The sequence below is a fragment of the Lolium rigidum genome, chromosome 2 (genome assembly GCF_022539505.1).
Source record: "Lolium rigidum isolate FL_2022 chromosome 2, APGP_CSIRO_Lrig_0.1, whole genome shotgun sequence".
NCBI classification, from domain to species: Eukaryota; Viridiplantae; Streptophyta; class Magnoliopsida; order Poales; family Poaceae; genus Lolium; species Lolium rigidum.
The window spans coordinates 139723745-139751554 of NC_061509.1; positions in this window are offsets into that span (position 1 = coordinate 139723745).

Here is a 27810-nt window from a genome sequence, read left to right on the forward strand (position 1 = left end):
TATGACCCCTAGGCCTTGTTTCCAATACTGAAAACACCGTTTATTTACTGTTACTGTTGCATGTTTACTCGCTGCCATATTTTATTCAGATTGCTATTACCACTCATATACATCCATACTACTTGTATTTCACTATCTCTTCGCCGAACTAGTGCACCTATACATCTGACAAGTGCATTAGGTGTGTTGGGGACACAAGAGACTTCTTGCTTTGTGGTTGCAGGGTTGCTTGAGAGGGATACCTTTGACCTCTTCCTCCCTGAGTTCGATAAACCTTGGGTAATCCACTTAAGGGAAACTTGCTGCTGTTCTACAAACCTCTCGCTCTTGGAGGCCCAACACCTGTCTACAAGAATAGAAGCACCCGTAGACATCAAGCACTTTTCCGGCGCCGTTGTCGGGAGGGAAGGTAAACGGCACTCACACATTGGCAAGCCCGGCAACTAAGCACTTTTCCTCCCTCGTCAACTACGCGCCAAGTACTTTTCTGGCGCCGTTGCCGGGGAGGAAAGGTAAAAGGTACTCACACTCCGGTTCCAGGTAACAGCACTTTTCCGGCGCCGTTGTAAGTACTCGAAGCTATTTCCTTTAGACTCTGCAATTGCGACATTTGGTTTCTTGTTTACACTAGTTAGGCATAATGGACAACAATGACCTTTTTATTCTATTTCCTGATTTAAGACATGGATGGTTTGATGCGAAAATTAAAAAACCCATGGAACATATTAATATGAATGCTTTGAACACCATTGTTGTTAATGATATGGAAAATTCTAAGCTTGGGGAAGCTGGCTTTGATGAGCATGATATTTTTAGTCCCCCAAGCATTGAGGAGAAAATTTTCTTTGATGATACTTTGCCTCCCATTTATGATGATTATAATGATAGTAGTCTTTTGTTACCACCTGTTATGGAGGACAAATTTGATTATGATTACAATATACCTCCTATATTTGATAGCTACTTTGTTGAATTTGCTCCCACTACAATTAATAAGAATGACTATGCTTATGTTGGGAGTAGTAATTATTTTATGCATGAGACTCATGATAAGAATGCTTTATGTGATAGTTATATTGTTGAGTTTGCTCATGATGCTACTGAAAGTTATTATGAGAGAGGAAAATATGGTTGTAAAAAATTTCATGTTACTAAAACACCTCTCTATGTGCTGAAATTTTTGAAGCTACACTTGTTTTATCTTCCTATGCTTGTTACTTTGCTCTCCATGAACTTGTTTATTTACAAGATTCCTCTACATAGGAAGCATGTTAGACTTAAATGTGTTTTAAATTTGCCTCTTGATGCTCTCTTTTGCTTCAAATACTATTTCTTGCGAGTGCATCATTAAAACTGCTGAGCCCATCTTAATGGCTATAAAGAAAGAACTTCTTGGGAGATAACCCATGTGTTTATTTTACTACAGAAATTTTTGTTTTGTTGAGTCTTGGAAGTTGTTTACTACTGTAGCAACCTCTCCTTATCATGTTTTTGTGCCAAGTAAAATTTCTATGTCAAAGTTGATGTTATATTTGGGATCGCTGCGCAGAAACAGCATTGCTGTCTGTCACGAATCTGGGCACAGGCCTCTGTAGAAAATTCGAAAAAATCTGCCAATTTACGAGCGTGATCCTCAGATATGTACGCAACTTTCATTAGTTTTGAGTTTTTCCATTTGAGCAAGTCTGGTGCCAGCTTTAAATTCGTCTTTACGGACTGTTCTGTTTTTGACAGATTCTGCCTTTTATTTCGCATTGCCGCTTTTGTTAAGTTGAATGAGTTTCTTTGTTCCATTAACTTTCAGAAGTTTTGTGCAATGTCCAGAAGTGTTAAGAATGATTGTGTCACCTCTGAACATGTGAATTTTTGATTATGCACTAACCCTCTAATGAGTTTGCTTGAAGTTTGGTGTGAAGGAAGTTTTCAAGGGTCAAGAGAGGAGTATGATATACTATGATCAAGAGGAGTGAAAGCTCTATGCTTGGGGATGCCCCGGTGGTTCATCCCTGCATATTTCAAGAAGACCCAAGCATCTAAGCTTGGGGATGCCCAAGGCATCCCCTTCTTCATCGACAACTTATCAGGTTTCTTCTAGTGAAACTATATTTTTATTCGGTCACATCTTATGTACTTTGCTTGGAGCGTCTGTGTGTGCTTTTATTTTTGTTTTGTTATCTTAGTTCTCTGAATAAGTTCATCCTTGTGTGGGAGAGAGACACGCTCCGCTGGTTCGTATGAACACATGTGTTCTTAGCTCATAATATTCATGGCGAAGTTTCCTCTTCGTTAAATTGTTATATGGTTGGAATTGGAAAATGCTACATGTAGTAATTGGTAAAATGTCTTGGATAATGTGATACTTGGCAATTGTTGTGCTCATGTTTAAGCTCTTGCATCATATACTTTGCACCTATAGTGAAGAAATACATAGAGCATGCTAAAATTTGGTTTGCAAAATTGGTCTCTCTAAGGTCTAGATAATTTCTAGTATTGAGTTTTGAACAACAAGGAAGACGGTGTAAAGTCTTATAATGTTTACAATATGTCTTTTATGTGAGTTTTGCTGCACCGGTTCATCCTTGAGTTTTCTTCAAATAACCTTGCTAGCCTAAACCTTGTATCGAGAGGGAATACTTCTCATGCATCCAAATCCTTGAGCCAACTACTATGCCATTTGTGTCCACCATACCTACCTACTACATGGTATTTCTCCGCCATTCCAAAGTAAATTGCTTGAGTGCTACCTTTAAACAATTCAAAAGTTATTACCTCTTATTTGTGTCAATGTTTTATAGCTCATGAGGAAGTATGTGGTGTTTATCTTTCAATCTTGTTGGGCAACTTTCACCAATGGACTAGTGGCTTCATCCGCTTATCCAATAATTTTGCAAAAAGAGATGGCAATGGGATTCCCAGTCCCAAATTAATTAACAAAAATAGACACTCCTCCATGGTATGTGATTGTTGGCAGGCACCCGAGGATTCGGTTAGCCATGGTTTGTGAAAGAAAGGTTGGAAGGAGTGCCACCCAAAAATAAAATAAAATGGGAGCCGCTCTTTGAAGGTTTGTCTGGCAAGGGGGTTAGAGTACCCGCTACCATTCGTTGACAACAACAAACACCTCTCAAAACTTTACTTTTATGCTCTCTCGGTGTTTCCAAAACCAAAGCTCTAGCACAAATATAGCAATCGATGCTTTCCTCTTTGAAGGACCATTCTTTTACCTTTATGTTGAGTCAGTTCACCTATTTCTCTCCATCCCAAGAAGCAAACACTTGTGTGAACTGTGCATTGATTCCTACATACTTGCATATTGCATTTGTTATATTACTCTATGTTGACAATATCCATGAGATATACATGTTATAAGTTGAAAGCAACCGCTGAAACTTAATCTTCCTTTGTGTTGCTTCAATACCTCTACTTTGAATTATTGCTTTACAAGCTAACTCTTATGCAAGACTTATTGATGCTTGTCTTGAAAGTACTATTCATGAAAAGCCTTTGTTATATGATTCATTTGTTTACTCATGTCATTACCATTGTTTTTGATCGCTGCATTCATTACATATGTTTACAAATAGTATGATCAAGGTTATGATGGCATGTCACTTCAGAAATTATCTTTGTTATCGTTTTACCTGCTCGGGACGAGCGTAACTAAGCTTGGGGATGCCGATACGTCTCCAACGTATCGATAATTTCTTATGTTCCATGCTACTTTATTGATGATACCTACATGTTTTATGCACACTTTATGTCATATTTGTGCATTTTCTCGGAACTAACCTATTAACAAGATGCCGAAGTGCCGGTTCTCGTTTTTGCTGTTTTTGGTTTCAGAAATCCTAGTAAAGAAATATTCTCGGAATTGGACGAAATCACCGCCGAGGTTCCTATTTTTCCACGAAGCTTCCAGAACACCCGGGAAGGACCAGAGGGGGGCCACAGGCCCACCAGACCATAGGCCGGCGCGGCCTGGGGGTGGCCCGCGCCCCCCTATGGTGTCGCCGCCTCGTCAGCCCTCCTGCGCCGCCTCTTCGCCTATATAAAGCCCCTGCATCGAAAACCCTTACGGAGAGAGCCACGATACGAGAAACCTTCCAGAGCCGCCGCCATCGCGAAGCCAAGATCCGGGGGACAGGAGTCTCTGTTCCGGCACCCTGCCGGAGCGGGGAAGTGCCCCGGAAGGCTTCTCCATCGACACCGCTGCCATCTCCACCGCCATCTTCATCACCGCTGCTGCTCCCATGAGGAGGGAGTAGTTCTCCATTGAGGCTCGGGGCTGTACCGGTAGCTATGTGGTTCATCTCTCTCCTATGTACTTCAATACAATAATCTCATGAGCTGCCTTACATGATTGAGATTCATATGATGATGCTTGTAATCTAGATGTCATTATGCTAGTCAAGTGAGTTTTACTTATGTGATCTCCGGAGACTCCTTGTCCCACGTGTGTAAAGGTGACAGTGTGTGCACCGTGTGGGTCTCTTAGGCTATATTTCACAGAATACTTATTCATCTGTTATGAATGGCGTAGTGAAGTGCTTATTTATATCCCTTTATGATTACAATGTGTTTTGTATCACTATTTATTTATGTGCTACTCATGTGATGTTATTAAAGTAGTCTATTCCTCCCGCATGGTGTAATGGTGACGAGTGTGTGCATCGTGTAGTTCTTGTCGTAGATTATGATCATGATCTCTCGTAGATTGTGGAGTTAATTATCATTATGATAGTATTGATGTGATCTATGCCTCCTTCGTAGTGTGATGGTGACGAGTGTGCATGCTATGTTAGTACTTGGTTTATTTTGCAAAGATCTATTATGCTCTAAGGTTACTTAAACATGAATATCGAATGTTGTGGAGCTTGTTAACTCCGGCATTGAGGGTTCGTGTAATCCTACGCAACGAATGGTGTTCATTATCAAACAAGAGTGTATGTAGCACATATGAGAAGAAGTATTTATTATGCGATCAATGTTGAGAGTGTCCACTAGTGAAAGTATGATCCCTAGGCCTTGTTTCCAATACTGAAAACACCGTTTATTTACTGTTCTGTTGCATGTTTACTCGCTGCCATATTTTATTCAGATTGCTATTACCACTCATATACATCCATACTACTTGTATTTCACTATCTCTTCGCCGAACTAGTGCACCTATACATCTGACAAGTGTATTAGGTGTGTTGGGGACACAAGAGACTTCTTGCTTTGTGGTTGCAGGGTTGCTTGAGAGGGATACCTTTGACCTCTTCCTCCCTGAGTTCGATAAACCTTGGGTAATCCACTTAAGGGAAACTTGCTGCTGTTCTACAAACCTCTGCTCTTGGAGGCCCAACACTGTCTACAAGAATAGAAGCACCCGTAGACATCAAGTAGCATAATAGTTGAAGAATAACATCTACCTATTCAACTAGATTACGAAGCTCACGATCACATAAAGATCACACCATGGGAGAGAGATAGACCACATAGCTACCGGTAAAGCCCTCAGCCTCGTGGGAGAACTGATCCATCCTCATCATGGGAGTCAGCAACGGCGATGAAGATGGCGGTGGAGTCGATGGAGATGGCTCCGGAGGCAATTTCCCGTCCCGGCAGGATGCCGAAACAGAGACTTCTGTCCCCCGAAACTTGTCTTCGATGGCGGCGAAGATACATAACTTTTCATGGACGGAGGCTGGATGATTTTGGGTTTTCGCGTCGGGAGGCTTCTTATAGGCGGAAGGGCGAGGTCGGTGGGCGCCAGGGGGGCCACACCACCCCTAGGCGCGGCCAGGGGCTGGGCCATGCCAAGGGAAGGTGTGGCCACCTCCTGGCCCTCCTTCGTCAGCCCTCTGGACTCTGTCTTCATTACAGTAAAATAGAAACTTCGGCGTTTGTTTCGTCCAATTCCGAGAATATTTCCTGCACAACTTTTCTGAAATACAAAACAGTAGAAAACAGGGAACTGACACTGTGGCGTCTTGTCAATAGGTTAGTTCAGGAAAATGCATAAAGGTGCAACGAAGTGTAAACAAAAAAAAAGAAATTGGTGTAAAACAAGCATGTAGCATCAAGAATTATCAATACATTTGCAACGTATCATCAACCACCTCTCTTCTATTCAATTGTTCGGTGTTGAAAGGTTTGTATCCTTCAAGAATGATTCTCCACAGCTCATTGGAGGCACTACACACACGAGAGCGAAACTCAAATTGCCACCTATTAAAATCCTCAACATTGAGCTTAGGTGGATCACCTCTATTGTTTATATGAGGGTGTGGGACAAGTGGATCCGGAGAGCGTCTATCAACCGCATTGTAGCTCTCACCTAAACCCCTTTTAGGAGAAGCACTAGAGATTTTAACATCCGCTACGTCGTCACCATCCAAGGGCTTTTTAGTAGAGGGTGAGTCCGAAGCATCTCCCTCTACTAAATATTCCTTGTCCTTGTCCTCTGTGATGGGAATGATGGGAGGGACGGACGGCTTAAGAAGCTCCGCAAGATATTTCTTCATATATAGCATATTAGATTCCAAGGAGGATCTCAATGATGTTTCCAAAGACTTGAGATCATCCATGGAAACCGGCTTCCCGATCCCTTTCAGATTCTCATTGTTCGGCATACTCTTAGGCGTTTAAGCACAAAATAAGAACCGAGGCTCTGATACCAATTCAAAGGATCGTATGCCACACCTAGGGGTGTGAATAGGTGCTACCCAATTTTTAGTTCTTTCTCAATTAAGGCTTGACACAAATGTAATTGACACAAATGTAAATTCTCTAGATATGAAACTGCGTGAATTTCCCTAGATGACAAGTATACAACTAAGCAAAATATAGCTAGGTAAGATATGATAATGCAATAAAGGATAGAGGTAACCGAGAGTGGAGCATGCGGAGAAACAAGGGATGATTCCCGTAGTTCCTTCATTTTGAGGGGAAGTACGTCTATGTTGGAGGGGTGTGGTCGCCACAAAGGCCTAATGATACGTCTCCAACGTATCTATAATTTCTCATGTTCCATGCTAGATTTATGACAATACCTACATGTTTTGTTTACACTTTATGATGTTTTGATGCATTTTCCGGCACTAACCTATTAACAAGATGCCGCAGTGCCAGTTCCTGTTTTCTGTTGTTTTTGGTTTTAGAAATCCTACACAGGAAATATTCTCGGAATTGGACGAAACAAAAGCCCACGGTCTTATTTTGCACGAAAGGTTCCAGAGCACCGAAGAGGAGACGGAGAAGGGACACGAGGCGGCCACACCCTAGGGGGCGCGGCCCCACCTCTGGCCGCGCCGCCCTATGGGGTGGTCCCCTCGGGTGCCCCCTGCGCTGCCCCTTCGCCTACTTAATCACTCCGTCGCGAAAACCCTAGTACCGAGAGCCACGATACGAGAAAAGTTACTGAGACGCCGCCGCCACCAATCCCATCTCGGGGGATTCTGGAGATCACCTTCGGCACCCTGCCGGAGAGGGGAATCATCACCGGAGGGCTCTACATCACCATGCCCGCCTCCGGAGTGATGCGTGAGTAGTTCATCCTTGGACTATGGGTCCATAGCAGTAGCTAGCTGGTTGTCTTCTCCTCTTGTGCTATCATGTTTAGATCTTGTGAGCTGCCTAACATGATCAAGATCATCTATTTGTAATGCTACATGTTGTGTTTGGTGGGATCCGATGAATATTGAATACTATGTCAAGTTGATTATTGATCTATCATATATGTGTTATTTATGTTCTTGCATGCTCTCCGTTGCTAGTAGAGGCTCTGGCCAAGTTGATACTTGTAACTCCAAGAGGGAGTATTTATGCTCGATAGTGGGTTCATGCCTCCATTGAATCTGGGACAGTGACAGAAAGTTCTAAGTTGTGGATGTGCTGTTGCCACTAGGGATAAAACATCGATGCTTTGTCTAAGGATATTTGTGTTGATTACATTACGCACCATACTTAATGCAATTGTCTGTTGTTTGCAACTTAATACTGGAAGGGGTGCGGATGCTAACCTGAAGGTGGACTATTTAGGCATAGATGCATGCTGGATGGCGGTCTATGTTCTTTGTCCTAATGCCCTGATTAAATCTCATAGTAGTCATCATGATATGTGTATGAATCTCTATTTGTCAATTGCCCACCTGTAATTTGTTCACCCAACATGCTATTTATCTTATTGGAGAGACACCACTAGTGAACTGTGGACCCCGGTCCATTCTTTTACATCTGAAATACAATCTACTGCAATCTCTGTTCTCTGTTGTTCTTCGCAAACAAACATCATTTTCCACACCATACGTTTAATCCTTTGTTTTCAGCAAGCCGGTGAGATTGACAACCTCACTGTTAAGTTGGGGCAAAGTATCTTGATTGTGTTGTGCAGGTTCCACGTTGGCGCCGGAATCACTGGTGTTGCGCCGCACTACACTCCTCCACCAACAACCTTCACGTGGCCTTCATCTCCTACTGGTTCGATAAATCTTGGTTTCTTTCTGAGGGAAAACTTGCTGTTGTGCTCATCATACCTTCCTCTTGGGGTTCCCAACGGACGTGTGCTTTACCGTCACAAGGAAGTTGTCGCCTACAAGCCATCAACTCTTTTTCTGGCGCCGTTGCCGGGGAGATCAAGACACGCTGCAAGGGGAGTCTCTCACATCCAATCTCTTTACTTTGTTTATTGTCTTGCTTTACTTTATTTTATTTTCTATTTTGTTTGCTTTCTTTATATCAAAAACACAAAAAAATTAGTTACTTGTTTTTACTTTATTTAATTTGGTTTTGCTTTGTTTATTTTTATGAGTACTCCTGAGAACACTAAGTTGTGTGACTTCACTAGTTAGGCTTAATGGAAAACAACAAAAAAAAATAGAGATCTTTATGAACTTTATATTGAATTAGGACATGATGTGTTTGAAGAGAGAATTAAAAAACCCATGGAACTTTGTTTGCAAAATAGTTGTAGCAATGTTATTAGCATGAACTCTTTGAATACTATTATTGCTAATGCTATGGAAGAATTTAAGCTTGGGGAAGCTAGTTGTGATATTTTTAGTCCCCCAAGTTTTGAGGAGAAAATTTTCTTGGATGATACTTTGCCTCACATTTATGATGATAATAATGATAGTGGTATTTTGGTGCCACCTGCTACGGAGGACGAATGTTATGTTCCTGTGGATTCTCTTGAAATATTCCCTATGAGTAAAACTTGTGAGAATAATTATGCTACTGTTATCTATGATAATCCATGCTATTTTGATAAATCTTATGATAATGCTTTGTTTGTGCCTGGTACTGAAATGCATGGTACTAAGGAGTTTTGCTTAGCAAATGTTTATGATAAAGCTCTAGATGATGGTCATATGTTACTTGATAATATTAATTGTACTACTAATGAAAATGGGATTGGAGAGGTCTTGACTTTATTTAGGAGTCCCATATCTCTTGAGAATGATCAATCATCTTGTTATAGATTTTTTAAAAGTGGGTTTGAAAGTTTTGATCCCACTATTTTTGAGCTTGATAAAAATTATGTGTTTGTAGAACATGAAAAGCATGTTGTATGTGATAGTTATATTGTTGAGTTTGTTCATGATGCTACTGGAAATTATTATGAGAGAGGAAAATATGGTTGTAGGAATTTTCATGGTACTAAAACACCTCTCTACATGTTGGAAATTTTGAAGTTACTCGTGTTTTATCTTCCTATGCTTGTCACTTTGTTCTTCATGAATTTATTTGTGTACAAGATTCCTATGCATAGGAAGCGGGTTAGACTTAAAAGTGTTTATTATTTGCTTTTGATGCTCTCTTTTGCTTCAACTCTTATTTCTTGCGAGAGCATCATTAAAATTACTGAGCCCATCTTAATGGCTATAAAGAAAGCACTTCTTGGGAGATAACCCATGTTTTTATTTTCTACTGTTTTGTGGTGTATTGAAAGTTGTTACTACTGTAGCAACCTCTCCTTATCATGTTGTTGTGCCAAGTAAAGTCTCTAATAGAAGGTTGATGCTAGATTTGGATTTCTGCGCAGAAACAGATTTGTTGTCTGTCACGAATTCACGTTTTTCTCTCTGTAGAAGAATCAAAACAATCAGCGAAAATTCATGCGTGATCCTCAGAAATGTACGCAACTTTCATTAGTTTTGAGTTTTTCCATCTGAGCAAGTTAAGTGCCTCAGAAAAATTCGTCTTTACGGACTGTTCTATTTTGACAGATTCTGCCTTTTTATTTCGCATTGCTCTTTTACTGTGTTGAGTGGATTTCTTTGTTCCATTAACTTTCAGTAGCCTTGGGTAATGTCCAGAAGTGTTAAGGATGATTGTGTCCTCTCTGAACATGTGAATTTTTGATTATGCACTAACCCTCTAATGAGTTTGCTTTAAGTTTGGTGTGGAGGAAGTTTTCAAGGGTCAAGAGAAGAGGATGATATAATATGATCAAGAAGAGTGAAAAGTATAAGCTTGGGGATGCCCCCGTGGTTCATCCCTGCATATTTCAAGAATACTCAAGCATCTAATCTTGGGGATGCCCAAGGCATCCCCTTCTTCATCGACAACTTATCAGGTCACTTCTAGTGAAACTATATTTTTATTCTGTCACATCTTATGTTCTTTACTTGGAGCGTCTGTTTGCGTTTATTTTTGTTTATGTTTGAATAAAGTTGGATCCCAGCAATCCTTGTATTGGAGAGATACACACTCCGCTTTTTCATTTGAACACTTGTGTTCTTAGTTTTGCTTTAATGTTCCTGGCGAAGGCTGAAAACTGCTTCGTTAATTGCTATTTGGTTGGAATCAGAAAATGCTTCATATGGTCTTGAATAATTTGATACTTGGCAATTGTTTTGAGCTCTCATAGATCATGTTTAAGCTCTTGCATCATGTAGTTTAAATCTATTAGTGGAGAACTACTGTAGAGCTTGTTGAAATTTGGTTTGCATGATTGATCTCTCTAAGGTCTAGATATTTTCCGGTAAAAGTGTTTGAACAACAAGGAAGACAGATGTAGAGTCTTATAATGCTTGCAATATGTTCTTGTGTAAGTTTTGCTGTACCTGTTCATACTTGTGTTTGCTTCAAACAACCTTGCTAGCCAAAGCCTTGTACTGAGAGGAAATGCTTCTCGTGCATCCAAAAACCTTGAGCCAAAACCCATGCCATTTGTGTCCACCATAACTACCTATATGTGGTATTTTTCTGCCATTCCAAAGTAAATTGCTTGCGTGCTACCTTTAAAATTTCATTCCTTTGTCTTTACAATACATAGCTCATGGGAAAATAGCTTAAAAACTATTCTGATGATGAATATGTTGCTATGTATCTTAGTTCTTATAAGTCGCTTGTTGAGCGGTAACCATGTTTCTAGGGACGCCATCAACTTTTTACACCTTTCTTGAATATCATGTGAGTTGCTATGCATGTTCGTCTTGTCTGAAGTAAGGGTGATTTATCATGATTAAATGGTTTGAGTATGCATATTGTTAGAGAAGAACATTGGGCCGCCAACCAAAGCCATGTATCATGGTGGAAGTTTCAGCTTGGACACTAATCCTCAGAATCTCTTATGAGAATATTATTTGTTGTTGAATGCTTTAAGCATTAAAAAGAGGAGTCCCTTATCTGTTTTCTATGTTGTCCCGGTATGGATGTCCTCAAGTTGAGATCTACCAAAACTGAGAAATCAAATGCGATCTATCTCCTTGGACCTTTGTACAGGTGGCATAGAGGTACCCCTTTGTGACACTTGGTTGAAACATATGTAATGCAATGATAATCCATGGAAATCCGAGCTAATTAGGACAAGGTGCGGGCACTATTGGTATTCGATGCATGAGGCTTGCAACTTGTAGGAAGTTTTATGCATAACACATATGAATTATTACTACCGTTGACAAAATTGTTTCCATGTTTTCAAAATAAAAAGCTCTAGCACATGAGTAATCCATGCTTCCCTCTGCGAAGGGCCTTTCTTCTACTTTATGTTGAGTCAGTTTACCTACTTCTTTCTATCTTAGAAGCAAACACTTGTGTCAACTGTGTGCATTGATTCTTACATGTTTACTTATTGCACTTGTTATATTACTTTATGTTGACAATTATCCATGAGATATACATGTTACAAGTTGAAAGCAATTGCTGAAACTTAATCATCCTTTGTGTTGCTTCGAAACCACTTACTTTGAATTTATTGCTTTATGAGTTAGCTCTTATGCAAGTCTTTTTGATACTTGTCTTGAAAGTACTATTCATGAAAAGTTTTTTCTATATGATTTAGTTGCTTAGTCATTATCTTTTTGTAAGCAATCTATTGCTTCGAATCACTTCATTCATCTCATATGCTTTACAATAATGTTGATCAAGATTATGTTGGTAGCATGTCACTTCAGAAATTATTGTTGTTATTGTTTACCTACTCGAGGGCGAGTAGGAACTAAGCTTGGGGATGCTTGATACGTCTCCAACGTATCTATAATTTCTTATGTCCCATGCTAGTTTTATGACAATAGCTACATGTTTTGTTTACACTTTATGATGTTTTGATGCATTTTCCGGCACTAACCTATTAACAAGATGCCGCAGTGCCAGTTCCTGTTTTCTGCTGTTTTGGTTTCAGAAATCCTACACAGGAAATATTCTCGGAATTGGACGAAACAAAAGCCCACGATCTTATTTTGCACGGAAGGTTCCAGAGCACCGAAGAGGAGACGGAGAAGGGCCACGAGGCGGCCACACCCTAGGGGGGCGCGGCCCCACCTTTGGCCGCGCCGCCCAATGGGGTGGGCCCCTCGGGTGCCCCCTGTGCTGCCCCTTCGCCTACTTAATCCCTCCGTCGGGAAAACCTTAGTACCGAGAGCCACGATACGAGAAAAGTTACTGAGACGCCGCCGCCAATCCCATCTCGGGGGATTCTGGAGATCACCTCCGGCACCCTGCCGGAGAGGGGAATCATCACCGGAGGGCTCTACATCACCATGTCCGCCTCCGGAGTGATGCGTGAGTAGTTCATCCTTGGACTATGGGTCCATAGCAGTAGCTAGATGGTTGTCTTCTCCTCTTGTGCTATCATGTTTAGATCTTGTGAGATGCCTAACATGATCAAGACCATCTATTTGTAATGCTACATGTTGTGTTTGGTGGGATCCGATGAATATTGAATACTATGTCAAGTTGATTATTGATCTATCATATATGTGTTATTTATGTTCTTGCATGCTCTCCGTTGCTAGTAGAGGCTCTGGCCAAGTTGATACTTGTAACTCCAAGAGGGAGTATTTATGCTCGATAGTGGGTTCATGCCTCCATTGAATCTAGGACAGAGGTTGTGGATGTGCTGTGGCCACTAGGGACAAAACATCGATGCTTTGTCTAAGGATATTTGTGTTGATTACATTACGCACCATACTTAATGCAATTGTCTGTTGTTTGCAACTTAATACTCGGAAGTGGTGCGGATGCTAACTCCGAAGGTGGACTATTTAGGCATAGATGCATGCTGGATGGCGGTCTATGTTCTTTGTCGTAATGCCCTGATTAAATCTCATAGTAGTCATCATGATATGTGTATGAATCTCTATTTGTCAATTGCCCACATGTTTGTTCACCCAACATGCTATTTATCTTATTGGGGAGACACCACTAGTGAACTGTGGACCCCGGTCGATTCTTTTACATCTGAAATACAATCTACTGCAATCTCTGTTCTTTGTTGTTCTTCGCAAACAAACATCATTTTCCACACCATACGTTTAATCCTTTGTTTTCAGCAAGCCGGTGAGATTGACAACCTCACTGTTAAGTTGGGGCAAAGTATCTTGATTGTGTTGTGCAGGTTCCACGTTGGCGCCGAAATCACTGGTGTTGCGCCGCACTACACTCCTCCACCAACAACCTTCACGTGGCCTTCATCTCCTACTGGTTCGATAAACCTTGGTTTCTTTCTGAGGGAAAACTTGCTGCTGTGCTCATCATACCTTCCTCTTGGGGTTCCCAACGGACGTGTGCTTTACCGTCACAAGGAAGTTGTCGCCTACAAGCCAACACCTAACCAACGCCACAAAGGCCCCACCCTATTCTCCGGTGCGCAACGCCACAAAGGCCTAGCTAACTTTTCCACTAACGGGTTTTCTCGAGGCGAAAACCGGCCTTTACAAGGTTCTTGGTGTACACATCCACAACTAAATTGGAGGCTTCCAATAGTTGTAACAACACAACAACAGCAATAAGATCATATCAATCAACAACAAGGGTTTCCAAAAAGGAACACTAGCAAAGGTACCCTCAAGCAAATGAGGGGAAAATGTAAATCGCTTCGGTACGTAAGCTGTAGATCGGGGTCTTCTCCTGCGATTATCCAAAGATCAAGAACTTTGGATGGTTGGAGAAGAAGATCAAGTGATTTTGGTGGCTCGGCTTGAGTGGATGAACATGAACTAGTCGAGCAACTTTAGCTTGGGGAAGAAGAGGGTAGTTATACTCCCTCGAAATCGAGCAGTTGGAGAAGAAATGGGGGCGGAAATTCCGGTGTAAGTTGGGGCTGGAATTCCCCCCTCCCCCCGGAATTTTCGGCCTCGACTGAAATTACTAGCCAAATTTCCGGGGGGGGGGGGGGGGATTCCAGTGGCTCTAGATCATAAGTCCTTAGCCGATTTTTTCCGGCCCAGAATTTCCAGCTTGGCATTTCATGTTTTCTTCCTTTTTAACAAATGACTCTTTTCTTTTAATTCTTCACATTATGAAAACAATATAGATCATATCTGCACACTAAGGCACATTAGATTATCACACATGTTGTCATAAAAACACAAAACCATAATGGTGTAGAGATGTTCTTTCACCGTCTCCCTCGAAATGTGCGTCCATGGACGGTGGTGGCGCTGCTTAGCTCTAGGGTTTTCTGTGCGGAAGAGGGAGGGAAGCGACGAGCTCTAGGGTGTTCTGTGCGGCGGAGGGGGTACAAATAGGTGTGGGAGCCGCGTCGGGACGGGTGGCACGTAATTTACACCGCCCTCCGCCATTTAAGCGACGTGAGCCTATACCAGGCGCGGTCACATACAATCATATTTTTTCATGAAAACTTACACAAGTAAAGTATCAACATAATATGTACATTCGAAAATGTATTTTAAATTTTTCTAAAACTTTGAAAAAGCGTTATTTCGAATTTTTCAGAACTGGATGTGCGCGCACCCAGGCTCCATTTGGTATTTTCAGAAAACACAGTTACTTTTTTATGGCAGATTTGTGCAGCTGAAACTCAGTTACACTTTTCGAAAAGTGCAACTATATCTAGATTTACGAAAATCTCAGGCTGAGAAAACCGATCGTCAAAAAGTGTTTTTTTTCAATGCGTATCTAAAAAATACTAATTACGTATATCTCTAGGTTCATAAAAGGACTCCGAGACTTTGTCTAAATTTGGATATATGTACACACTAATTTTTTTTAGATATATCTAAATTAGAAAAACTTACTACATCTTTTTATAGACATGGGTAGTAATATAATTAAGATTTTGTTCGCTCAACCTTTCCGGTCCAAGCTTGTCTTGCAATACGTATGCGGCTTATGCATCAAAACAAAGTAAGTGCTCCCTTCGTTTTTATTTACTTCTCATTTTAGGTTTAGTCAAAGTTAAATTTTATCGAGTTTACTGAACATATAGAAAAAATATCAACAACAATAATATCAAATACATATAATTTAAAATATTGTTTGTTAGGATTGTAATACTACATGTTTTAATTTTAGACGTTGATATTTTATTTTAAGTTTTTAATTAAATTTTATAAAATTTACCTTTTATTAAAGACAGAGCGCGAATTAGTTACGAAGAGAGGGGGTATTTCGGTAGTGTCTTCTACTCGACCAACCTTGGAACGGGCAACTATCAGAGCATTGATGACCCACAAGTATAGGGGATCGCAACAGTCTTCGAGAGAAGTAAAACCCAATTTATTGATTCGACACAAGGGGAGCCAAAAAATATTTGTAAGCCTTAACAGCGGAGTTGTCAATTCAGCTGCACCTGGAAACAGACTTGCTCGCAAGAGTTTATCAGTAGCAACAGTTTTATAGCAGTAGGAGTAGTGAAATAACAGCAGCAGTGTAACAAAGACAGCAGTAGTGATTATAGTAAACAACAGGATTAAAATATTGTAAGAATGGATGGATGAACGGGCGTTGCATGGATGAGAGAACCAATGTAAGAATCAAGACAGGGCATTTGCAGATAATAATAAAACGGTATCCAAGTACTAAACAATCCATAGGCATGTGTTCCGTATATAGTCGTACGTGCTCGCAATGAGAAACTTGCACAACATCTTTTGTCCTACCAGCCGGTGGCAGCCGGGCCTCTAGGGAAACTACTGGAAATTAAGGTACTCGTTTTAATAGAGTACCGGAGCATTAACACTCCGTGAACACATGTGATCCTCACATCACCGCCTTCCCCTCCGGTTGTCCCAATTTCTGTCACTTTGGGGCCTCGGGTTCCGGACAACAATATGTGTATACAACTTGCAGGTAAGATCATAAAACAATGAATATCTTCATGAATCAATAACATGTTCAGATCTGAAATCATGGCACTCGGGCCCTAGTGACAAGCATTAAGCATACAAGTTGCAACAAAATCATAAAAGTACCAACTACGGATACTAGGCACTATGCCCTAACAATCTTATGACTATTACATGATCAATCTCATCCAATCCCTACCACCCCCTTCAGCCTACAGCAGGGGAATTACTCACACATGGATGGGGGAGACATGGCTGGTTGATGGAGATGCGTCGGTGGTGATGGTGGCGATGATCTCCTCCAATTCCCCGTCCCGGCGGAGTGCCAGAACGGAGTTTCTGGTCCCGAGACGGAGTTTCGCGATGGCGGCGGAGTTCTGGACGTCTTCTGGAAATATGGTCGAACCCCCTGGCGTTTTTAGGTCGAAAGGGTTAAGTAGTCCGAAGGAGAGCGTCGGGGGGCCGCCGAGGCGCCCTCACCATAGGGCGGCGCGCCCCCCTCAAGGCCGCGCCGGCCTATGGTGTGGGGGTCGTGGGCCCCCTGGCTTGCCCTTTTGGCCTCGTAAGTCCTCTGTGAAAATAGGCCCATTGCGATTATTTCCGGGAATTTTCCTGAAAGTTGAGTTTCTGCACAAAAACGAGACACCAGAGCAATTCTGCTGAAAACAGCGTTAGTCTGTGTTAGTTGTATCCAAAATACACAAATTAGAGGCAAAGCAATAGCAAAAGTGTTCGGGAAAGTAGATACGTTTTGGATGTATCAACTCCCCCCAAGCTTAGCTTATTGCTTGTCCTCAAGCAATTCAGTTAACAAGTGAGTGCGATAAAAGAACTTTCACGAACACATTTGCTCATATGATGTAAATATTCTCATGATATGGACAAGTACTTAGGCAATTCATAACAAGATACATGCAAATAAAGTCATCTAATAGTTGTGTCAATCATGAAAGAGATACCAACAAACTAATAACAAGCATCATGAAACACTTCCATAAGCAGGATTGCAATGTTCATAGAAAGATATGATAAAGTGGTATCTCGCTTGCCCGTATTTGTACACCAAAACATAAATGCCCAGGCACCTCTGAAGTTCATGAAAAGACTAGAAGTAAAGATTATCAAAGATAAAAGCATCAAAGTTATACCACAGCTGATCATATTTTGGGACAAACATATTATACTAAGAATGACAGTTATGCTCTCAAGAAGGTGCTCAAAGAAAGGATGGTGACTCAACATAAAAGTAAAAGATTGACCCTTCGCAGAGGGAAGCAGTGATTAACATGTGCTAGAGCTTTTCATTTTTTTTAAGACAGAAGTAAAATTGTTTTGAGAGGTGTTTGTTGTTGTCAACGAATGATAGTGGGTACTCTAACTACCTCGCCAACCAGACTCTCAAGCGCGGCTCCCATGAAGTACGTTATCTCTACCAGCAAGGTAGATCATCCATCTTCTCTTTTGTTTACACATGCATTTTAGTTTCATTATGGATGACACTCCCACCAACCTTTGCTTACACAAGCCATGGCTAACCGAATCCTCGGGTGCCTTCCAACATTCACATACCATGGGGGAGTGTCTATTTGCAGGTTAAGTTGCTTACTGATAAATCAGGGCAAAACACATGAAGAGAATTATTAATGAAGGTTAATTAATTGGGGTTGGGAACTGATACGTCTCCAACGTATCGATAATTTCTTATGTTCCATGCTACTTTATTGATGATACCTACATGTTTTATGCACATTATATGTCGTATTTACGCATTTTCTGGAACTAACCTATTAACAAGATGCCGAAGAGCCGATTCTGTTGTTCTCGCTGTTTTTGGTTTCGAAATCCTAGTAAGGAAATATTCTCGGAATTGGACGAAATCACCGCCCGGGGTCCTATTTTTGCACGGAGCTTCCAGAAGACCGAAGAGATAACGAAGTGGGGCGACGAGGCGCCGCCACCATAGGGCCGCGCGGCCAGAGGGGGGCCCGCGCCGCCCTATGGTGTGGGCCCCTCGTCAGCCCCCCTGACCTACCCTTCCGCCTACAAATAGCCTCCGTCGCGAAACCCCCCAGTACCGAGAGCCACGATACGGAAAACCTTCCAGAGACGCCGCCGCCGCGAATCCCATCTCGGGGGATTCAGGGAGATCGCCTCCGGCACCCTGCCGGAGAGGGGATTCATCTCCCGGAGGACTCTTCATCGCCATGATCGCCTCCGGAGTGATGAGTGAGTAGTTCACCCCTGGACTATGGGTCCATAGCAGTAGCTAGATGGTCGTCTTCTCCTAATTGTGCTTCATTGTTGGATCTTGTGAGCTGCCTAACATGATCAAGATCATCTATCCGTAATTCTATATGTTGTGTTTGTCGGGATCCGATGGATAGAGAATACTATGTTATGGTGATTATCAATCTATTGTTTATGTGTTGTTTATGATCTTGCATGCTCTCCGTTATTAGTAGAGGCTCTGGCCAAGTTTGTACTCTTAACTCCAAGAGGGAGTATTTATGCTCGATAGTGGGTTCATGCCTTCATTGACACCTGGGACAGTGACATAAAGTTCTAAGGTTGTGATGTGCTGTTGCCACTAGGGATAAAACATTGATTCTATGTCTAAGGATGTAGTTGTCGATTACATTACGCACCATACTTAATGCAATTGTCTGTTGCTTAGCAACTTAATACCGAATGGGGTTCGGATGATAACCTGAAGGTGGACTTTTTAGGCATAGATGCAGTTGGATGGCGGTCTATGTACTTTGTCGTAATGCCCAATTAAATCTCACTATATTTATCATATCATGTATATGCATTGTTATGCTCTTCTCTATTTGTCAATTGCCCGACTGTAATTTGTTCACCCAACATGCTTTTATCTTATGGGAGAGACACCTCTAGTGAACTGTGGACCCCGGTCCTATTCTTTACATAGCATACAATCTACCGCAATTGTGTTTTACTCGTTTTCTTGCAAACAATCATCTTCCACTCGATACGCTTAATCCTTTGTTACAGCAAGCCGGTGAGATTGACAACCTCATCTGTTTCGTTGGGGCAAAGTACTTTGGTTTTGTTGTGCGGATTCCACGTTGGCGCCGGAATCCCTGTTGTTGCGCCGCATCACATTTCGCCACCATCAACCTTCAACGTGCTTCTTGGCTCCTCCTGGTTCGATTAAACCTTGGTTTCTTTCCGAGGGAAAACTTGCTACCGTGCGCATCATACCTTCCTCTTGGGGTTCCCAACGAACGTGTGAGTTACACGCCATCAAGCTCTTTTTCTGGCGCCGTTGTCGGGGAGATCAAGACACGCTGCAAGGGAGTCTCCACTTCTCAATCTCTTTAATTTGTTTTTGTCTTGCTTTATTTTATTTACTACTTTGTTTGCTGCACCTAAACAAAACACAAAAAAATTAGTTGCTAGTTTTACTTTATTTACTGTCTTGCTCTCTATATCAAAAACACAAAAAAATTAGTTACTTGTCTTTACTTTGTTTGCCTAGTTTACTTTTTTGCTTATTTCATCATGCTTAATCCTAAGTTTACTTTGGAAGAGATACCGGTAGTACGAGGGTGTATCATTGGAAGAGATAATATAGAAGAATTTTTCACCCATGTTAGTATGGATGAAGATTTTGAAGATATACCATTATTAAAAACTGCTCCTACTTATGAAAGTGCTTCTGCCTGTTTGATACACATGTTAGAAACTAGATTTGTTAATCTCAACCCCATAATATAACATATGTTTCTTACACTTTCGGATATGGAGATGGGGGAAAAGAGAAATTTTGTTTTAAAAGTCCTTGTTAGAGAATTTGAGGATATAGTTAAAGAAGCTAGAAAAGTTTTTATTAAGCATAAGAGGCTTGGTTTCTTTCCTAATTTTAAACAAATACTTGAAAAGATGGATATGGATAGAATTAAGTATACTAATAATGTTAATGATGGTAGGGAAATTAAAGCGCCAATACCTAGTAAACTATAAGGAATGCATGAAGCTTTGGAAAACAACTATGCTTGGCTTGTTCCTGAAAATTTGTTTGATGAGAATAGTAAGCCTAGGAGCAATGAGAGAGGAGTTACTTATATAGACCAGATACAATGCATTGTTGAGAAAACTCCCAGCTCCCAAGGTAATGATGTTGATGCTTCTACTCTCGATGTTACTTGATTTGCACTTTCTGCGCCTAGCTGAAAGGCGTTAAAGAAAAGCGCTTATGGGAGACAACCCATGTTTTTACTACAGTACTTTGTTTTATATTTGAGTCTTGGAAGTTGTTTACTACTGTAGCAACCTCTCCTTATCATGTTTTTGTGCCAAGTAAAGTTTCTATGTCAAAGTTGATGTTATATTTGGGATCGCTGCGCAGAAACAGCATTGCTGTCTGTCATGAATCTGGGCACAGGCCTCTGTAGAGAATTCGAAAAAATCTGCCAATTTACGAGCGTGATCCTCAGATATGTACGCAACTTTCATTAGTTTTGAGTTTTTCCATTTGAGCAAGTCTGGTGCCATCTTTAAATTCGTCTTTACGGACTGTTCTGTTTTTGACAGATTCTGCCTTTTATTTCGCATTGCCTCTTTTGCTATGTTGGATTTATTTCTTTGATCCATTAATGTCCAGTAGCTTTATGCAATGTCCAGAAGTGAAAATAATGATTGTGTCACCTCTGAATGTGTGAATTATTAATTGTGCACTAACCCTCTAATGAGTTTGCTTGAAGTTTGGTGTGAAGGAAGTTTTCAAGGGTCAAGAGAGGAGTATGATATACTATGATCAAGAGGAGTGAAAGCTCTAAGCTTGGGGATGCCCCCGTGGTTCACCCCTGCATATTCTAAGAAGACTCAAGCGTCTAAGCTTGGGGATGCCCAAGGCATCCCCTTCTTCATCGACAACATCATCAGGTTCCTCCCCTGAAACTATATTTTTATTCAGTCACATCTGTGTTCTTTACTTGGAGCGTCGGTTTGTTTTTGTTTTTTGTTTTTGTTTAAATAAAATGGATCCTAGCATTCACTTTGTGGGAGAGAGACACGCTCCGCTGTTGCATATGGACAAATATGTCCTTAGGCTTTACTCATAATGTTCAAGGCGAAGTTTCTTCTTCGTTAAATTGTTATATGGTTGGAATTGGAAAATGCTACATGTAGTAATTCTAAAATGTCTTGGATAATGTGATACTTGGCAATTGTTGTGCTCATGTTTAAGCTCTTGCATCATATGCTTTGCACCCATTAATGAAGAAATACATAGAGCTTGCTAAAATTTGATTTGCATATTTGGTCTCTCTAAGGTCTAGATAATATCTAGTATTGAGTTTTGAACAACAAGGAAGACGGTGTAGAGTCTTATAATGTTTACAATATGTCTTTTATGTGAGTTTTGCTGCACCGGTTCATCCTTGAGTTTGCTTCAAATAACCTTGCTAGCCTAAACCTTGTATCGAGAGGGAATACTTCTCATGCATCCAAAATCCTTGAGCCAATCACTATGCCATTTGTGTCCACCATACCTACCTACTACATGGTATTTCTCCGCCATTCCAAAGTAAATTGCTTGAGTGCTACCTTTAAAATTCCATCATTCACCTTTGCAATATATAGCTCATGGGACAAAATAGCCTTAAAAACTATCGTAGTATCGAATATGTACTTATGCACTTTATCTTTTATTAAGTTGCTTGTTGTGCGATAACCATGCTTCGGGGAACGCCATCAACTATTGTTGAATATCATGTGAGTTGCTATGCATGTCCGTCTTGTCTGAAGGATCTATCACCTTAGTGGTTGGAGCATGCAAAATTGTTAGAGAAGAACATTGGGCCGCTAACTAGAGCCATGAATCATGGTTGAAGTTTCAGTTTTGGACATATATCCTCAATCTCATATGAGAATAATAATTGTTGCTACATGCTTATGCATTTAAGAGGAGTCCATTATCTGTTGTCCATGTTGTCCCGGTATGGATGTCTAAGTTGAGAATAATCAAAAGCGAGAAATCCAAAATGCGAGCTTTCTCCTTAGACCTTTGTACGGGCGGCATGGAGGTACCCCTTTGTGACACTTGGTTGAAACATGGCATGCAAAGATCCGGTAGTCCAAGCTAAGTAGGACGAGGTGCGGGCACTATTAGTATACTATGCATGAGGCTTGCAACTTGTAAGATATAATTTACATAACTCATATGCTTTATTACTACCGTTGACAAAATTGTTTCATGTTTTCAAAATAAAAGCTCTAGCACAAATACAAGCAATCGATGCTTTCCTCTTTGAAGGACCATTCTTTTACTTTTATTGTTGAGTCGGTTTACCTATCTCCCTCCACCTTAAGAAGCAAACACTTGTGTGAACCGTGCATTGATTCCTACATATTTGCATATTGCACTTGTTATATTACTTTATGTTGACAATATCCATGAGATATACATGTTATAAGTTGAAAGCAACCGCTGAAACTTAATCTTCCTTTGTGTTGTTTCAATTCCTTTACTTTGATTTATTGCTTTATGAGTTAACTCTTATGCAAGACTTATTGATGCTTGTCTTGAAGTACTATTCATGAAAAGTCTTTGCTATATGATTCACTTGTTTACTCATGTCATTACTTTTGTTTTGATCGCTGCATTCATTACATATGTTTACAAATAGTATGATCAAGATTATGATGGCATGTCACTTCGAAATTATCTTTGTTATCGTTTTACTCGCTCAGGACGAGCGTAACTAAGCTTGGGGATGCTGATACGTCTCCAACGTATCGATAATTTCTTATGTTTCATGCTACTTTATTGATGATACCTACATGTTTTATGCACATTATATGTCGTATTTACGCATTTTCCGGAACTAACCTATTAACAAGATGCCGAAGAGCCGATTGCTGTTTTCTCGCTGTTTTTGGTTTCAGAAATCCTAGTAAGGAAATATTCTCGAATTGGACGAAATCACCGCCCAGGGTCCTATTTTTGCACGGAGCTTCCAGAAGACCGAAGAGATAACGAAGTGGGGCGACGAGGCGCCGCCACCATAGGGCCGCGCGACCAGAGGGGGGCCCGCGCCGCCCTATGGTGTGGGCCCCTCGTCAGCCCCCCTGACCTACCCTTCCGCCTACAAATAGCCTCCGTCGCGAAACCCCCAGTACCGAGAGCCACGATACGGAAAACCTTCCTGAGACGCCGCCGCCGCGAATCCCATCTCGGGGGATTCAGGAGATCGCCTCCGGCACCCTGCCGGAGAGGGGATTCATCTCCCGGAGGACTCTTCATCGCCATGATCGCCTCCGGAGTGATGAGTGAGTAGTTCACCCCTGGACTATGGGTCCATAGCAGTAGCTAGATGGTCGTCTTCTCCTAATTGTGCTTCATTGTTGGATCTTGTGAGCTGCCTAACATGATCAAGATCATCTATCACGTAATTCTATATGTTGTGTTTGTCGGGATCCGATGGATAGAGAATACTATGTTATGGTGATTATCAATCTATTGTTTATGTGTTGTTTATGATCTTGCATGCTCTCCGTTATTAGTAGAGGCTCGGCCAAGTTTGTACTCTTAACTCCAAGAGGGAGTATTTATGCTCGATAGTGGGTTCATGCCTTCATTGACACTGGGACGAGTGACGGAAAGTTCTAAGGTTGTGATGTGCTCGTTGCCACTAGGGATAAAACATTGATTCTATGTCTAAGGATGTAGTTGTCGATTACATTACGCACCATAATTAATGCAATTGTCTCGTTGCTTAGCAACTTAATACCGAATGGGGTTCGGATGATAACTCCGAAGGTGGACTTTTTAGGCATAGATGCGGTTGGATGGCGGTCTATGTACTTTGTCGTAATGCCCAATTAAATCTCACTATATTTATCATATCATGTATATGCATTGTTATGCTCTTCTCTATTTGTCAATTGCCCGATCGTAATTTGTTCACCCAACATGCTTTTATCTTATGGGAGAGACACCTCTAGTGAACTGTGGACCCCGGTCCTATTCTTTACATAGCATACAATCTACTGCAATTGTGTTTTACTTGTTTTCTTGCAAACAATCATCTTCCACTCGATACGCTTAATCCTTTGTTACGGCAAGCCGGTGAGATTGACAACCTCACTCGTTTCGTTGGGGCAAAGTACTTTGGTTTTGTTGTGCGGATTCCACGTTGGAGCCGGAATCCCTGTTGTTGCGCCGCATCACATTTCGCCACCATCAACCTTCAACGTGCTTCTTGGCTCCTCCTGGTTCGATTAAACCTTGGTTTCTTTCTGAGGGAAAACTTGCTACTGTGCGCATCATACCTTCCTCTTGGGGTTCCCAACGAACGTGTGAGTTACACGCCATCAGGAACCCTGTTGCCAGCTCTTTTTGCAAAATTATTGGATAAGCGGATGTGCCACTAGTCCATTGGTGAAAGTCTATCAGGAGTAAATGACAAGGTTGAAAGATAAAACACCACATACTTCCTCATGAGCTATAAAACATCGACATAAATTAAGAAGTATTTTGAAGGTTTAAAGGTAGCACATGAGAATTTACTTGGAATGGTTTGAAATGCCATGCATAGGTATTTATGGTGGAGACTTTGGAATAACTTGGTTTTAAGGTATTTGGAAGCACGAGCATCGTTCCCGCTCAGTACAAGTGAAGGCTAGCAATAGACTGGGAAGCGACAATCAAGAGAGCAATAACTGTCATAATCATGCTTGCGACAAAATAAAATTAACGGAGGCATAAAAGTGATACAAGAACTCTGAAGCAAAGTAAATCATCGAGGATTAATTGAATTTTGTTCAGTCATGTGCATGCGTGAGCATGTGCCAAGTCGATTCAAGTGACTTATTCAGAGGAGGATACCACAATGTCATACCTATCTATGAATAAAGCAATGCAAGCAGATATTCATGACATGCTACTCACTATTAATAAATTGAAACTAAACATTAAAGATCATGAACTACTAGACTTTCATTAAATTACATATACCTCACATGAACCAACTAAGCATGCTCACTTGGATGAGTATATGTACAAAAATGAAAACAAATAGAGTTCATACCAGCCTCTCACCACAGTCGAGTTGCCGTAGATCGTCATTATTGCCTTTCACTTGTGTGGCTTGAATAATAATATAGAATGAAAACCAAGCTCCAACCACCCGATACCGCTGAACTCCCTAATAAACTTTACAAAACCAAAGAAGAACAACAAATATTTTTGGTGTTTTCGGGTTAGAGACAAGAACAAAAGGAAACAAGCAAACAAAGCAAAATCTTTTTGGATTTTCTCATAGCAAACCAACGATAGCAAATAAGGTAAAATAGGAACAAAGAACCAAATAAACTAATGGTGAAGAGAAACAACAGAAATATTTTTGGTCTTTTTGTGTTTTAGGAAAGAAACAAAGCAAAAACAAGAGAATGAAAACTAAAAGAAACACAGAAAAGTAAAGCGGCAGAAATCTGCCAAAACTTGATAGCAGTAGAGTAATCATTTTTTACGAAAATCTTCTGCTGCTCAACTCGAGAAGTGCTCAACTAATGAAAGTTATAAAACAACCTGGGGAACATGCACAAAAATTGGAAGCTCAAAATAACGTTCTAGCTGCGCACAAGATTTTTTTTAGTAACAACCCAAAATCTGTATTTTAGACAGCACTTCCCCAATTATCATCTTCCTCATATTAGAAACCACCTTAAAAAGCTAAACAAGTATGTACAAGTATCCGGCAATTGTAATATGCAATGAATGAGTGATGCCGGCATACCTCCCCCCAAGCTTAGGCTTTTGGCCCAAGTGGAGATCAACCCCACGGTCCCCATGAAGTGGCGTCTCCGTAGTATGACGAAGAAGGATCCTGTTCTGGGTACGCGCTGGAAGACGCACCAGGATACGTGACGGTGTACCCGTAGGAGGGCTCGGCGTCCTCGGAGTCATGCTGCTGGTGGAAACCATGTATCCTCAGCTGCTCATCCACCTCCTCCTTGGAGCGCGACCACGGTTTCCTGTGAACACTGAACAAATCGGCCTGCGGCAAGGGGATTTCCCTCTCATCCCCGTCAATAAACAACATTTTATAGACAATATTTTCTAAACTAGAGTCAGTTGTGACAAAATGGTGACTCTTCATAGCAGCAATATCAAGCCTTATAGGAGTTAATTTCTCATCAGTAGGATCAAGAGGAAGATCTAGATGTGCCAAAATACGTGACGCAATAATTCCTCCATAGATAGGTCCCCTAGTAGATAGGCGACGAGAAATAAGAGCACCAAGATGATAAGGTGTGTTACCAGTCAATGCAGCAACAAGAAAAGCAAGATGATAACTAGAAATGTTGCTAGTGTTCTCCCTACCAAGAATGCTAGTAGCAAGATAGTAAGCGAAATATCTAATGGCGGGAAGTTGAATGTTTCTTATCTTGCCGCACTGAATGGTGCGGCTATCATCATTGGTAACTTCCCGATAGAGCTCCGTCAAAGCCTTGGGGCTTTTCTCGATCTTCTTCGCTGTACCTACAGGAGCAATATCCAATGCAATACAAAAAATCCTTCAACTTCATAGTAATAGGATTATCATAAATCCTAAATGTAACTGATGGTGTGAAGTGTGTGTTGTTGAACTTAAAGCTTTCAACAAAGATTTTAGTTAGCATGTAGTATTGACTCCTCTCATCTTCCATATAGGTAGATAAGCCCACATTGTTGATGAGGAATAAGAAATCATCAAGCAACCCTGCATTACGCAAAAAGTCATAGCATGGAAATGATGAAGCATTAGGAACTCCATTATCCTCTTCAACTTCGAAGCTCGGTGCGATGACATCCTCATTATAGGATCGTCTAATTCGAGTGGCTGCCCTTGAGGGCCTCCCCGTGCTTGTCGTCTCTCTTCCGGACACCTCTCCAAAGTTGTGGTTGTCCATTTTCCTTTTCTGAAATTTTTCAACAATCATTATAAAATTTGATTTCAAGGCATATAATTGAGGGAAACTACTATAGGAACTTGCTAGAGTACTAAACATGCATCAAAACTCATTTCTACAACTTGAATCAAGCATGAAAGCTCACTTAACATGTCACCTACAGCAGCAAATTTCTCAAGATATACTCAACCAAACAAAATTCTATTTGGATAATCGAAGGAGTCACATACCGGAGAGCAAATGTGCCAAATTTCAGACAGAAATGTGGGCTGAGAAAGGAGATCGAAAAATCCTGAGCTCTTGAGCAAAAACGCGAGTGAGAGAAAGTTGGTATGAGTTTTTTCGGGAGAGAGAGTAGAATGGGAGGAAGAGA